Genomic DNA, 15,802 nt, shown 5'->3' with positions numbered 1-15,802 from the left:
GGTAGCAGGGAGGCTGTCAGACACAGAGCCCGGGTGCTGCCCATCTGTGCCTCTGCAGGGGCTCCTAAAGCGCACTGCCCCTACCTCTGGCCAAGGGACTGGACAGCTCCTTAGGTCTCTGGGGTCTTCATCAGTTGTACTCTTGTTCCTCTCTCATCCTCCACACCCGGGGAAAGGAGCCCCCACAGGTTCTCAAGGAGACTGGGAGGCAGGGTGAATCGTGGGTGGGAAATGGCCCAAACAGGGGGCTCTGGGCTCCACTCCAAATCTGAAGTCCAGTCTAGAGCCAGCTGGGATCACTTCAGATCAAACCTCAGGGCCCTCGAGTTGGTACTCTCGGTGCCAGGCCACGAAGGAACTGGACTGTTTGGCCTACAGGCTGCAGAAAGGGGAATCAACAGAGGCCAGTCATCACCCCCACCCCTGCCCTGGAAGCCCCACACTGCTGACTTCCCATTCTTCAGATCACTTCGACCACATCAGGGCAGTCACTGGATGCAAGTTCATCGGGATTGGCGGAGATTATGACGGGGCTGGCCGGTGAGTGCTTCCCCATGGCTTGTCTCGGGCTGGCTGGGCAGCAGTGGGGCTTTCACAGCCACCGTGCCCACCACACTGTGGTCCTCATGGCCTTGACCATAGCCTCAGGTGTGCTGGCCCAACTGGTATCTCCCCTCTCCCAGGGTCTGCTTCCTGGGCTCTCCTGTCTGTTTGGCCCTACTCTAGGTCATCATATTTGTCTAAAACACCACACAGAGCTCATCTGCCCAGCATCTGCGCCCATCCAGTGCCAGCAGACCCACGGCCTCTGAGCAGACTCTTCGCAAGGCCTGGGCTGGGCTGACCATCGTCTCTGCCTGCAGCTGGGTCTGTGCACGCAGGGGGGTCAACCCAGTTCTTAAAAAGCTTTTCTTCTCTTTATAAATGGAGGCAAAAATTGCATTCAGTGAAAGGCATAGATCTTAACAGTACAATTCAATGAGTTTTGACGAATAGTCGAGGCGCTTTTGGGGCCTTCCTTTGAAGGATGAAGAGCAGGAGTGAATCATTTACTCTCTCCAAGTCTCCATTTTCCATATCTGACCAGGGCTGGGGTTCAGTGGACCCTGGACACATAGGGCTCTGGTTCTGACTCAGGACCAGGGAACAGGTCTGAGGCCCAATAGCTGGCTGGCTGGCGGCCACACAGGTTCCCACAGGGGCTGGAGGACGTGTCCATATACCCGGTACTGATACAGGAGTTGCTGAGGCGTGGCTGGAGTGACGAAGAGCTCTGGGGTGTGCTTCGAGGAAACGTGCGGCGGGTCTTCAGACAGGTGGAACAGGTATGCTGGGCTGGGCAAAAGAGTAGCTCTGAGCAGGTGGTCTGAGCAGGTGTACGTGGGGGTGCTGTGAGAGGTGCTGCCCGCTGACTGCCGCCTCCAGGTACGGGAGGAGAACGAGGGACAGAGTCCCTTGGAGGATGACTTCCCAGATGAGCAGCTGGGCAGCTCTTGCCGCTCCGTCCTCCCACGTCTGCATCAGAGAGAGGATCTGGCTCCTGACCAGAAACTAACCAGAGCTGCGGTTCGTGGGAATCCCATTTTGTCACCTAAGTGGTCATTCTCAAAATCTTGCCCCCACATGGGCCCAGGCCTCACAGTTATTGCTGCCTTCCCAGTCCTCATTGTTTGGCTCTGGTGATCCAGTTAATCCTGCCAGATGTCACTTTGGCAGCCACAGATACCCCCCAAAGTTTCCTTGCATGCGAGCACAAACATTTCCTATGTATTATTCTCTTCTGATAATTCTTTCAATGTATCCCTTCTGGCTTTGTGCAAAGCGATTCTTTGTTTTGTACACGGGGACCACATCTGGGAAAACATCGCCGCACCCTCATAAGTGACAGGGGGAGACCCGAACTGGCCAAGCCATGACAGGAGCTCGCCGCTGCTGAGCTCTACAGATCCCGCCCCTTCCACACAGTTCGCCAATTCCGCGGCGAGCTCATCTTTCTTGATGTTCTTCCCTTAGGAGACGTGTACAATGCAGCAGGATTCTCAACCCGTTCCCCGTGGTCACTTGTGCTAGATGGAGCTTTGCAGTGTTCTGTGCCGGCCGTGGGCCGCTGGTGGAACACTGTGTGACAACTGCCTGCACAGGACTTCAGGGTTCATGGAATGTCTGTCTTCCCAGCCTGACGCTGCTGAAAACCACGCTTCCCAGAGAAGGAGAGAGATCCAGCTGGTCCACACCTGCATACACATTTGTTGACATGTGCAGAGGACAGCAGGCTCTAGCAGGACCCACATCAGCCTAAATTCAAGAACTCCGGTGCCAGCCCTTGACAGCAGCTGAAGGGGGGTTTACAAGAGATGCAACCTCGAACCATACCCTAGGCTGAATCAGAGGTGCTGTTGGAAGAAATAGGCCGTTGTGTCACTTTCCCGAAGAGTTTGGCCACGAGAAAAGTCCCCCAGAGCCCAGCACTGTGGGAGAGGCCTCACCCACAGAGCAGGGCAAGTGTCCCAGGCAGGGTGCCCCGCGCCCGGCACCCTGCCAACGCAGCAGGAAGGTGCCCCCCCTACGCCCCAGACAACGGGAGCTCTCCTTTCCTCAATAATTGAGCTTCTCATCCAAAAGAGGTTCTCTTCCCACCCAAACATTAGAGCTTCTAAATATTTCAGGATCCCTGGGTTGTAGAGGGTCACTCGCCGTGCCCTTTGGATAAATGAAGCCAACGTCAGCTGCTTCTGGGCTAGCCTTGAACAAAACCATCAAGATGGAAAATCTCTGCTCCTGCCCTTCCTCCCGTCACCCCCCGTCAAGCCTTTCCTGCTGCATGCAATGACCCGGCTCTTTTGTGAGCAGGTGAAGAACACCCACGGTGCGTGCAGTTCTGTGGTCCCTGCAGAGATGAGGTGGGTGCGGGGGACCCTCAACCATGCTGGCCTCTGCTGCCATCCCCAGGGCCCTTGATGTGGGCTTCAGCACAGCACAGCCAGCCTCAGGAGGCCTGTGGGACCACTGGGGCCCCGGTGGCGATCCCCTGGATGTTCCTGGGAACGCTCCCACGACTCCAAGGCCAGTCCTGCCAGCACCCAACTCCACCAAGCTGGCACTCCTTACCTTTTCCGGATTCCGTTCGCAGCTCCCTCCTCATACGCATTCTCAAAGCTTCCAAGAGGGGTGACCCCACTTCTCTGCTACAACTCCACCCTGAAGGCAGCCCCCGCCTGACAGCACCGCCCGCCCCCCCCCCCCCCCGGCAGGGCAGCCCTGAGTAGCTGCCCCTCCACGTGCACTGTCCGTTCCCAGGTCCCACGCCAGCCCGCCGAGGGGTGGAGCCTCCAGGAGAGCCGCTGTCTGCTCGCACTGCCCCAGCATCACCACCGCCACTTGCCGCCACTCTGCACTTGCCTCCTGTGTGCTTCCCCACCCCGGTCCCCTGCGTGGGTCCCCCGCTGCGCGTACACAAGCCTGTGCAGAGACAGAGCACAGCCACCAAGTCTGAGCCTCGCCGCTGACGTCTGTGCTTGGAGAGGCTGGAGGAAGCTGCTCCCCAGTCGGCTTCACCGCAGGGTCCTGGTACCCAGTCTGCCTCCAGCAGGGAGGTGATGGGACCCCACGGAAGGATGCCCAGAAGCTCTCCCGGCCCGCGGGCTCTGGGGCTGTTCAGCTCTCTAATGCTGGGTCCTTCGGAGATAAAGTCTTCAGTCACCTGCCTGGGCACCCCATCCCCTCTGAAGATACAAACTCAACCTCCTCCAGGGTCTTGGCCTGGAGGGAGGAGCCGCCCAGGGTCAAAGCCCATCCCTCTCTCTTCCCACCTCTAGACCTGTGGGAAGGGCTCAGGCTAAACTCCCGGTGCCTCTTCTCTCAAACCCTCAAATGATAAGAGAAGAGGTATGTCTGTCCACCTTGCAGGGTCCTTACTCCGTCTGCCAGTAGGCGACATGGTCCTGGAGGTGCTTCTTAAACTGCCAGTCTCACTGTCTTAGCCTCAGAGTTACACACGCCCAGGAAGGACCCCGGGTACACGGCGTCCCGTTACTCCCAACTCTACTCCTGAGCGTCAGGGTTAGCTGACAGCAGGCGACAACCCATTTCAGGGATTTCTCATTTCCAAGGGCTCTTGAATGCAGAAAGAGCCCTAAGAGTCAAAGGAATTTGGCTCCAGTGGTGAAGTTACAAGTCATCTGGCAAACACTTACAGCTGGAGGGCCAACTAAGCACCCCCTTAAATCTCACCACACAGACTCTGCTGATCCGGGCTGGCCGGTGTGGTTCTCCTAAGGTTGCTTGTGCTATCGATCATCTTGCTGTACCTCCCAGTTAAAGATACAGCCTTAGGAAGATGGCTGGACCCAGACCATCAGGCAATCATATTTACCCATTGACCTACCCTCTTCCTCCCTCCTTCCTCCCTCGCTTTGGAAGCTTTAGCGAAACATATTTCACTTCCCACTTTACAATGAAATCATTAGCCTCTAAATAATGCACCTTGCATGGATAGGAGGGCAGGCAGTCTGCACACACACCTGTGCTGGTCGCTCTGCCCAGTGAAAGGGAGGAGCAGAGTATTCCCCAAGGGGCTTTCTCGGAGCTTCGGAGGCTGAAATTTGAGGGTTGACGGGGTGTACACGTCAGGAAGTGAAAGAGAGAGACTCCAGCTGCGGGAGAGGAGGGGAGAGACTCTCAGTGGTCTTCCTAGGTAGTGAGCTGTCGGAGCGAGTGGCATTCCTCCCCATCTCGCCCATGAAACTGTAAACACAGCACATGTCTCTGTGTCCTTTTCCTAACAATGGATTATTTTTTAAAATCTTTTAACTCTGTGTGTTGTTGTACAGGAGGGTCACTGAGGGATATATTTGAGGCTAGGACCCCTAACTCCATGAATAGCAAAGTTAATATCTGATGCAGCCAGGACGTTGCAAAGCCTCTTGGGACCCCAGGCACCCAGGATCGCTGTGCACGGAAGAGCCAGCTGTCCATTCGCTGCTCATCCCCCTGCAGGCTCCCCTGTCACTTGCTTACCTGGCCTCCTGTCTGTATGTTCCCTGTTGCAGCTCACGGTGCTTGACTAACTGAGCCCGAAGCATTCAGAGCCTCTTCTGCTGGGTGCTCAGAGCACTGATCCCAAGAGCTGCACCACCAAAACAGGATTCTAAGGGTCGACACAATGGGAAATCTTGCAGTTTATCCTCTTTCTAAGGACCCACTGTACTTTTTGTTAGTAAAGCCTCTTAGATAACCTTTAAGAAAGACACCTGGGTTTTTTTCCAAACTCACTCAACTTTTCCCATAATGAAATTTTTATTAATATCCCGCAGACTTGTGCTTCACAAAAACACTCAGGAAGTCTTTTCCAGAAGCGTATAGGTCGTGTCTGCAACAGTAGTTCTCGTGCAAATGCAGCAGTGAACTTTGCGTGACTGTTTCAAGGATGTTTAATGAAAGCCAAGGGCATGATTCCTAAAATGCAATTCAGTGAAGATAATTATACAAGGAAATAAACTAATATGGTTCAAGTCATTGGCCTTCTGGTAGACCAGTGAGAGGCATCTGCCTCAGACTGCCTACAGGGGTGGATGGGGCGGGGGACCTTGGATGGTCACTCCTAAAGGGCACTCCTCTCCCAGACTTTGTAAGTACTGAACAGCCCACAATTCGAGGTTAGACTCTCAGAGGGAAATCAAAAGCACTGTTATCTTGCTTTAATAATTGAGGATAGGATCTATATGCTTTGGAGAGGAGAAAAGCAAATGGCAGAGATGCCATCCAAGTAGGAAACTTGGTGAGCTAATCAGTATTCTTCCCTGAATGGAAGTCTCTATCCTCCTCCAGGACTGAGGCAGGGACGGACTTGCCTGAGGTCATATAGTGAGTTGGTAAGAGGAGAAAGTCACATCCAGTTCCCAGACTCTGTTCAGTGATTACTCACCCTACCAACAACCCAAAGACCTCAGCTCTTCTTGAATATCTTGAACGGAGTTGTGGGCTTGTAAGGTGCCCAGAAGTTTTGTATGGTTTTGTTTTATTTCTAGTAAGTAGCTGGAAGTCTGAGACCACGGTTGATGCACAACCAGAGGAAAGGGAAGGAAAAGAGGAAAAAGTACATGAAGTGCGTCCTCCTGAACTCTTGCTATTTTGGTTTCAAACTTCACTTCTCCGTACTCTAACCATGAAAATACCGATGGTCATGGTGATGGCAGTGGCTGTGATTTACTGAGCACCCACTCTGTACTCTGTCCCGTCTTAAGCAGGCTCTCTTGATTCTCATGCTGGTTCTGTCTCATTTTTCTGACTTTTAAACCTTGGAATGTCCCACCCACTCCTCTTCTCCATCCTCACTCACTCCCTTGATGATCTCATGCAGCCCCAAGATTGTTAATGAACTACGCACTGATGAGCGTATCCCAGCCCCGGCCTCTCCCGGGGCCCCGGATGCTCACACGCCTCTGTCTACCCATCACCTCCACTTGGGTATCCAACAGACTACTGCTGCTTAATGCGCCTGAAGCCAAATTCTTGGTTCCTGCACCCCACAACCAAAGGGTTCTCCTTTCACCCAGTTCTCCGTTTCAATATGTGACAACTCCAGTTTACCCATCGTTCAGGACAAAATCTTTTTTTTTATTGCAAAAGTGTTGTTTCTTTTTTCTTAAATTTTTATTGGAGTAGAGTTGATTTACAATGTTGTGTTAGTTGCAGGCTTACAGCAAAGTGAATCAGTTATACAGATACGTATATCTGCTCTTTCTTAGACTCTTTTCCCGTACAGGCCATTATAGAGTATTGAGTAGAGTTCCCTGTGCTATACAGTAGGTCCTTATTAGTTACCTATTTTATACACAGTAGTGTGTACGTGTCAATCCCAATCTCAGGACAAAATCTCGAGGTGTCTCTTTGTGTCTCACTATTCACCCAACCCACCCCTCATACTAGCTCATCCTACAGGTTCTACCTACAGAATATTTCCAGATTCTGACGGTCACTTATCACCACGACCACTGCTGAAATCCAAGCTCTCTTCCTCTCTCACCTGGAGATGCAGTCACCTCCGACCTGGTCTTTTGGCTTCTCCACTTACAGTGTTGTTGTTTTCTTTATCGGAGTATAATTGCTTTACAATGTTGTGTTAGTTTCTGCTGTACAATGAAGTGAATCAGCTATAGGTATACATATATCCCCTCCCTCTTGGACCTCCCTCCTCCCCCCCATCCCACCCTTCTAGGTGGTCACAGAGCACCGAGCTTACAGTCTTAAAAGCTACTTTCCACTGAACAACCAGAGTGGTCTTTCTAAAATATACATCAGGTCATTTCTCTGCTCAAGGCCACCAGTTGTTTCCCATCTCACTTAGAGTAACCCTGCCAGGCTGTATGATCCAACCAGCCCCTGCGTGCACACACACACACACACACACACACACACACACACACACACCCTCTCTGCCCTCTTCTCCTTGACCCCCACTTTCCCACCCCTCCAGCCACACAGAGCTTCTTCATGCTCCTTGAACTTGCCAAGCACTCTCCCACTCCAGCACCTTTGAACTAGCTCTTTGCCGTACCTGGACATCTATATGGCACCTCATTTTCTTCCAGGTTCTGTTGAAGTATCATCTTATCAAAGATGCCTTCCTTGACTGTCCTTTAAGAAAAGTCATCCCCACATGCATACACTGTCTCCCCTACCCCTCAGCCCGGCTTTATTTTTCTTCTAAGTATCATAACCACCTGACACAGATGTCATTGCCGTTTTCCATCTTCCCATGTTAGACTATTAACATCCGAAGAGGAGAGACTGTTCTGTTTACTGCTTGATTTCCAGCACCTAGAATACGCCAGAGTATGGATTTATATGTTTATATTATTTGTTAAATCAATGAGTGCAGGTACCGTGATCCAATTTTACAGATGAAGAAACAGAGACTCTTAGAAGCTGATTACCTGCCAAAGACCAGTAAGCGGTAAGTTCAACCAGTAAGTTCATCAGACACTGGAGTCTTTGCCTTGGTGTCCAGTCCCCTGTGGTGCCACCACGTCCATCACATTCACAACAATAAGGCATCTCCTTCTCCCGACCTCTCTTCTGCTGCTTCCGGGAAACAAACTGCTCTCGGGAGGTGTGGTGGGGAAATGCACAAACCAGCAACAGGCAGAGAGAAGTACAGGGTGTGTGCGGTTTTATTGGTGCCACACACCCGGCCTCTTCTGTCTCTTGTAATCGAGTTGCTGAAATGTGTACAGCTGGCCCAGATTCCAGGGCACCTACTCCAGAGGAAAAGCGGGGCTTGCAAAGGAGGCTGGAGATGCCCACGGCCACTTTGCTGAGCCTCATCACACGCGCTGCTCAGGCTTCTGGATTAATCATGAGATGTGGAAAAGAGCAGGAAATCTACCTCCGTAACTGCAGCTCAGCTGGGTTCCTTAGGACATTTCCCAGCAGGCAGAGTGATCCCCGCTTTGCCAGTACTGCAGGCCCATCCTTAAGCCCAAGATCCGCCATCCCCTCCTGGGAACAGAGTGCCTGACTCGCCCTCCCACCAAGACCTGCCGGGGGAGCCAGTGGACGCCCCTGACCCAGAGCTGCCAACAGATGCCGCCGCCCACCTGGCTGCCACAGGATGGGGCCGGGAGGGACAGGGCAGCTGGCCCCAGTCCGGCTTCCCGCTCCCCCTCCCCCGCCCCTCCCCCCCAGCGCTGACTCCCCCCAGCTCTCGTCAAACAGAACCAGCTCTGCTACTTACCAAGTGTAGCACCTTGGGCACGTTATTTAATCCAAGCCTCGGTTTCTGCGTGTAAAGTGGGGTCAAGATCACGCTGACCTCCTAGGGCGGCTGTGAGACTGACCGAGACGAGGTCTACCTGGCAGCCAGCAGAGTGCTTGACCCGTAATGGAGCCGGGTAGGTGGCAGCTGTCATCAACACAGACTCAGAGGGCTGGCAGGGGTATCAGAAACCTTTCAGCCAGTGGGAGGCACTGCCAACTACACCCCTGGTAGGCAGGGAGAGCTGGACCAGTTGCCAGCCAGCCCATCCCTCAGTCTCTGGGGCAACTGCAGGGGTTCCTACCAGCCCCTCCCTCCTTCCTGCATCTGATTCCGATGCCATCAGCAGTCAGTGAGCCCAGAGGGACTCTCCAAAGCTCCCCTGGCTTTCCAGTTTCTAATTTCTACCATGATAACCTACCGTGGGTCCAGAGAAAGGCAAACTCTTGGCCACCTGAGGGACAGGGAGGCAAGATACCCAGTCTCGCTGTGGCTGATGGTAGAAAGCACGATGGCAACTCAGGTTTCTAAGCCTCCAAAGACAGTGGGGCCAGGCATGTGCCTACCAGCTTGGGTGAGTCTATTGCTACATCTTGGGGAACTGTGTTAGCCGCCTGGCATCCTGTTGGTGACATGACCTGGCTCACAGTGAGAGTGTTAACACACAGAAATCAGCAGACGTTGCCAGTCAAGGTGCCTCCCTTACCCCTACCCCCAAGAGCTGGTGAACGTTTATCAGCCCACCACCCAGCAAGACTGTTCTCGCTCCCCACCCCTGCCTTGGTTGCTTGTAACTATTCCCCTCCCACTACACGCCCATCTCAAGTGTTCCTGAAATAAACCGCCAGAGACAGGTGATGAGAAGCCACTGGGGATGCGGGCAGGGGGGCTGACCCCCTGAGCCAGCATTAAGGCTCCGCCTCCCTCCTTTCACTGTCTGTGCTCCTTCTCGGAAGAAAGTTCACCAGCAGGTATTTGGATGCAAAGACTCATCACCAAGATCTTTGCACCAGTGCTCCGAGGTGCATGTGGAGCAAAGAGGCAACCAGGAAAATGACTCAGAGCCCCGGAACTCTGACCTCTAGGGGACCACCTAGGGTCACAGAGACTTGTGGACTCCGCCCAGACCCCATGGAGAGCCTTGTGAGGAAGAGCTTGTGGGGCTGGTGGAAAAGGAGGGCTATCCAGTGTCAGCCAGCATCAGCGAGCTCAGCAGAGACCTCAGCTTCTCTGGGGTCACATCTGCATCGCCCCTTGAGGAAGCTGAAAGGAATCCAGGGCAGCAGCCTTGAGGCTGAGGGAGACGGAGCATCTCTGCCCCCATGCCCTTCACCAAATGGACACTGGCCGTTCTGTTCCATCAGGAGCATCGCTGAGCAGCAGCAGCTTCTCCAAGGACCCGGGGGCCCCGGATACTGGGAGTGGCACCGCGGGACCCCCGATGGGCATCCCCCTCCCTCCCCCTCTCTCCCCCACGGAACCCCTTCCCTCCGCAGCAGTAGGTTTCTCCCTGAACTTTACCCTTAAGGGAATCTGGTGCATTCTCTCCTACAACATTTATGACCCACATCAATTTTTCATTCATCCCATCACTCAGCTTCTCAGGCGAGTTTGGAAACTTTCCCTCTGAGTTCTCCTTCTGCTGAGGGTGAGATGGGGACCGGAGTAAAGCCCCAGGGACCTGCTGCACCATCCGCCCCGCCATCCTCCTGCCCAGAGAGCCAGTGTCTGCCACGTTAACTGTCAGCCCCTCCGCCCCTCTTTCTAAGCCGCTCACAATCTGATTACACCTCAACGTCCAACCTTACACCCCACCTCTGCGGCCCCTGCCCCCCCCCCCCACTTCTCACTGTGATCTGCAAACACAAAGCTTCCCCTCCCTCTCTGGGTGGGGAAAGGGGTTCCTATTGCTTCTGACCCTGTCCTTCCTTTGGTGCATCTGGCCCCGCCTCATCCTCCAAGCCCAGACCAATTCCACATCTTCCCCCAAGCCACGTTTCCCCTCATCTAATCCCCATACCATCTCCTTGCTCATCCCTGTTTCACTTCAGCCAGTAACTAATGACTCAGTATTTAGCTGTTCTTTAACTATTCTCTCTGGCTGAAATGTAAGCTCCCTAAAGACAGAGTCTGTACTTTCACACTTCTGTGGCCTGGTTCCCATGGGGCTTACGGTATATAGCACCAGCTACGTAGCAGGTGCTTCATAAATAACTAGATACAGAAATAAATAGCAAAGAATAAAATAACATAATGAAATGATAAATAATAATATAATTATAAATAAACGATTTAATACATAACTTGGTGGAAATCATTTGGACTTTTCTCTAATTTCTACCATGGGTCTTGGTAGAAGACCTATGGTAGAAATTATTATAATTGGGTCTTGTTTTTATCTGGTCTAATCTCAGATGTAATGACGATAATACAGAGATGTTCTTATCTCTGAGAAATACGATAGTATGTTAATTATATTAATAATAATAACGATTGCTCCAATTTATTGAGCCCTTACTCTGTGCTGGAAGCAGCAAAGTGTTTTGCAGGCACTATCTAGCTGACCTTTCAGGTAAGTGTTGTTATAACCCCCATTTCACAGGTGAAACACAGAGAGGTTGTGACTTGTCCAAGGACACACAGCTAATACGCGTTAGAGCAAATGCTCAACAGCTGTAGCTCAGACCAGGGCCCATGCTTAAACGTCGCCTCGTTCCTGCCACAGCTAGTAGCCCTGCATCCCTACATCCCTGCGCACAGTCTCCAGGAGGGCAGCCTGAGGTGTGGACAATGCAGTAGCCACCAAAGGCCGGTGCAACCAGCCCAGCGAAAGAGGAGAACCTTCAGGTAAATATGGGGAATGAGCATAAACACTTATATCTGCTCCCGCCTGAAATACCAGAAATGTTACGTAAAGGAATAACAAAAGGGTCGCTCCCCAAAGACAGGGAGAGGAGGGGAAGCCACAGCATCAACACGACACAACAACCAAGACCCAACACGGCCAAAATTAAATAAATAAAATAAATTTAAAAAAATTATATCAGAAACGAAAGTACTTCTATTTAGAGACAGATTCAGCAGTAAGGATACTGACAGCAACAGAGAAAAAACAAAAGAAAAAAACCATTAAAAATTAGAGAGTACAAAACAATGAGAAAGACACAGCTCAGGTTCATTTAATACAGGGACAACTAGTCCTTAATACCTTACCTGTCTAGTAGAAATCACTACAATGCAACTTATTTTTACTGTGTATAATGTCACTCTAATTTATCTAGAAAGGATTAAATTGTGTTCAGCATTTTCTTTTTAAGAAGCATGAACTCGTTAAATTTAAAAGTTTTTTAGTTAAAATGTTTATAACATAGAATCCTAAAATAGTTTTCTCCTGATAGTCTGCCTTCCTCTATATGTACAAGCAGTCATACGTGATGATCTGACTGGACCTGTTTAGAAAGAAAAGGCAACTCTGCCCAAGAAGCTACTTTGCATGAACCTGAGATGAGGTGGAAGAAGGAAAATCACTGGACTGACTGAAGCAGAGTGATGATTAGGGATCAATGAAAACAGAACAGTAAACTGAGGGCCATGAATCCTGGCACAGCAAACAGGAGTAAATGAAAGTTTTCAGGAAAATAGTTATGTGGGATGCATATGCAGTCAACTAACCTTTGACCACGGTGCCCAAAACACAAAATGGGGAAAGGATAGTCTATTCAATAACTGGTGTTAGGAAAATTGATACCCACATGCGAAAGAATACCATAGACAAAACTTAACTTGAAATGGATTAAGGACTTAAATGTAAGACCTGAAACCATAAAACTTCTAGAAGAAAACATAGGTGGTAAGCTATTTGACATAGGTCTTCGCCATATCTTTCTGGATTTGACACCAAAAGCACAAGCAATAAAAGTAAAAATAAACAAGTAGAACTACATCAAACTAAAAAGTTTCTGTGCAGCAAAGGAAACAACCAACAAAATGAAAAGGCAACCTATAGAATGTGAGAAAACATTTGCAAACTACCTATCAGATAAGGGATTAATATCCAAAGCATGCAAAGAACTCATATGCCTCAATAGTAAAATTAAAAAAAAAAATCCAATTAAACAGTGGGCAGAGGACCTGAATAGACAGTTCCCCAAAGAAGACATACAAATGACCAACGGATATATGAAAAGGTGCTCAACATCACTAATCATCAGGGAAATGCAAATCAAAACCACAATGAAAAAAAAAAAAAAACAAAAAACAAAACACCACAATGAGATATGACCTCACTACCTATTATAATGTTTATTATGAAAAAAGACAAGAGATAACAAATCTTGGTGAGGATATGAATAAAGGGAACCCTTGTACACTGTTGGTGAGAATGTGAATTGGTGCAGTCACTATGGAAAACAGTATGGCAGTTACTCAAAAAGTTAAACATAGAACTACCGAATGATCCGGCAATCCCACTTCTGGATACATATCCAAAGGAAATGAAATCAGTATCCCAAAGAGATATCTGCATTCCCATGTTCACTGCAGCATTATTGACAATAGCCAAGATAAGGAAACCTGTGTCCATCAATGAACAAAGAAAGAATATGTGTAAAGAGAAAGACAATGAAGATGGGAGATGGAATATGTGAAAGAGAAAGAAGGAAAGAAAAGAAGAAAAAAAAAATTCAGACCATCACATCTGCTATTCTCTCTCTACACAGTTGTGAAGAGCTATCATTTTGCTTTTTCTCTAAGTAACAAAATCCCAATAATTTATGCAGTTAAGAGAAAAATCTATGTTCTTCTGGCAAAGGATCTCAAACCTATATTAAACTTTAGACTTATCAAAGTAAAAGCAATTAGCTTCTTGGCAGGTATGGAAACATTAATTGTGCATCTTAAGTATCCTTCTAACCTCTCTTTCCTCCCGTTTGGAATTTGCCCAATTTATAACTGACAGGTTACGCTTCATAAATATTGCTATCTTTGGGCCACTTTTCTGTACAAGGACTTAAATTTGCCCCCAAGAGTTTTTAGTATCAGGTCTATAGTCTTATTCCAGGATTTATGATCTACTCTTTAACCGTACCTTAACAATACTCTAACTTTGCTGCCAAAGAATCTTATGTTTTACAACTGCCCTAAACAATATCCATTTTGGTCAGAGAGTTTTAACTCTCTTCTTTTATGTCTACAGACTCAGGGTAATGCTGCTTTCTCTGTGCAGAATGTTTTTTTTCCTTCCTACCTCTAAATATGCTACCATTATAAAAACTTTCCCTTCTCAGTGACTATAGGCCCTTTCAGTCATGGGATAAATAAAGAAAATGAAGAGATAAGTCTGGCTTCCAGAATTCGATAATTTAATTGATCTCATGACGACTGTCACCATCAAGAGATGTTGCAACGCAGTTGGTACTATGACCCAGCTATAGCTTAAACATACCCTTATAAGGCATAAAGACAACTTGTTTTATTGCCATCACAGGTGAGCCCTCTGTATTTGCCTCTATAATGTCTCATCTATTACAAATGAGTCAGCACTAGTCATTGAAAACATTTATCCATAGATAGTTTTTATATGCCAGGTGATCTTAAGACACTGACAATTCATTGGTGATCATCCCTGCCCTTTTAGAACTTCTATCTTAATGAAGAGAATTAATACATAAATGAGATAGTTTCAAGTTTATAAGTGCTATCAAAAAATAGGATGATCTGACAGTAAATTGGACAAATGAGAGACAACTATAGATTGAGTCATCAGGGCAGATTTTCTGATATTGTGCAATGTGAGCTGAGGCCTGATAAAGAGACACAGATTTCAGGATCCCGGGAAAGAGGATTCCAGATAGTGGGACCAACAAGAACAGAACTCCTGAGGTTGAAAAGATATTGGTATATTGGGGTAATAAGAGGGTACTGTGTGGTTGCAGCATAGTGAGGAAGGGAGAAAATGGCACAAGTTCGAAGGAGGCAGGGACCAAGCATCCAGACCTTGTAGACCAAAGTATGGAATTTGCATTTTTTTTTAATAAATTTATTTATTTATTTAAAAAAAAAAAAAAAAAAAAGAAAGAATATGTGGTATATATATTCAATGGAATATTATGTAGCTATAAAAAAGAAGGAAATCCTGTCATTTGTGACAACATGAATGAACTCGGAGGGCATTATGTTAAATGGAAAAAGTCAGACTGAGAAAGACAAATGCTACGTGGTATCACTTACATGTGCAATCTTAAAAAAAAAAAAAAAAAATTGAACTAATAGAAACAGAAGAGAAGGGTCCTTGCCAGGGTCTGGGAGATGAGGGAAACAGGAAAACGTTGGTCAAACGTACAAACTTTCACTTTTAAGAAGAATATGAATAAGTTCTGAGGATCCAATGTACAACATGGTTACAGTAGTTAATAATACTGTCTTGTATACTTGAAATTTGCTGAAACAGACTTTAAGCATTCTCACCACCAAAAAAAACAAAAACAAAAACAAGGGTATGGGGGTAGAGGGGAACTATGTGAGGTGATGAAAATGTTAATTAACTTCATCAGGACAAGTATTTCCCAATGTCTAGGTGTATCAAATCAGTTTGTACACTTTAAATATATACAATTTTATTTGTCAATTATGCCTCAAGAAAGCTGGGAAAACAAGAACTAAATAAATATTTAGTAAATGACAAAAAGTTATGAGGTAGGTGTTTAGGAAATATTAATTAGGAAACACTGTACAGACAGGACTAGAGCAGACAGGTACTGCAAACAAGGAAGTAATCTCTCTCTTCTTCTATGGCAATAAACTAAGAGTACCCATGCCTGACAGCAATTCATCAGCAATGTCCCAAAATGCAGATTGCCAAGAGAAAGAACAAACGAATAGGAGAGAAGAGATGCTACGTATATCCTCAGCCCATGGCTTTATCTGTTTTCAGTCTACAAACCAGTTTCTTACAGGCCCCTGGGAATAGGAACATGAACCTGCAGGAGGATAATGGCTGCTTTAACATCTCTCTCTAAGCTCATCAACGATGTGCTAATAGTTCATACA

General features: G+C 48.2%; 1 long non-coding RNA gene across 4 annotated transcripts in view; it reads right to left on the bottom strand.

Moving 5' to 3' along the window:
• LOC132362749 (uncharacterized) overlaps positions 1-15,802 on the bottom strand; it is a 47,392-nt gene that overhangs the window by 16,212 nt on the left and 15,378 nt on the right. For 3 of the 4 annotated variants that reach the window (XR_009502468.1, XR_009502466.1, XR_009502467.1), the window contains exons 2-4: positions 5,017-5,146; positions 4,521-4,652; positions 85-2,393 (exon numbers count right to left, since the gene is read on the bottom strand). This is a non-coding gene — a long non-coding RNA (uncharacterized LOC132362749). The remainder of the gene's footprint in view (positions 1-84; positions 2,394-4,520; positions 4,653-5,016; positions 5,147-15,802) is intronic. The other variant, XR_009502469.1, reaches the window with a different exon arrangement.

Source organism: Balaenoptera ricei, chromosome 3 (assembly GCF_028023285.1).
Source record: "Balaenoptera ricei isolate mBalRic1 chromosome 3, mBalRic1.hap2, whole genome shotgun sequence".
In the NCBI taxonomy this organism is placed as follows: Eukaryota; Metazoa; Chordata; class Mammalia; order Artiodactyla; family Balaenopteridae; genus Balaenoptera; species Balaenoptera ricei.
This window is presented reverse-complemented; position numbering and strand designations above follow the sequence as displayed.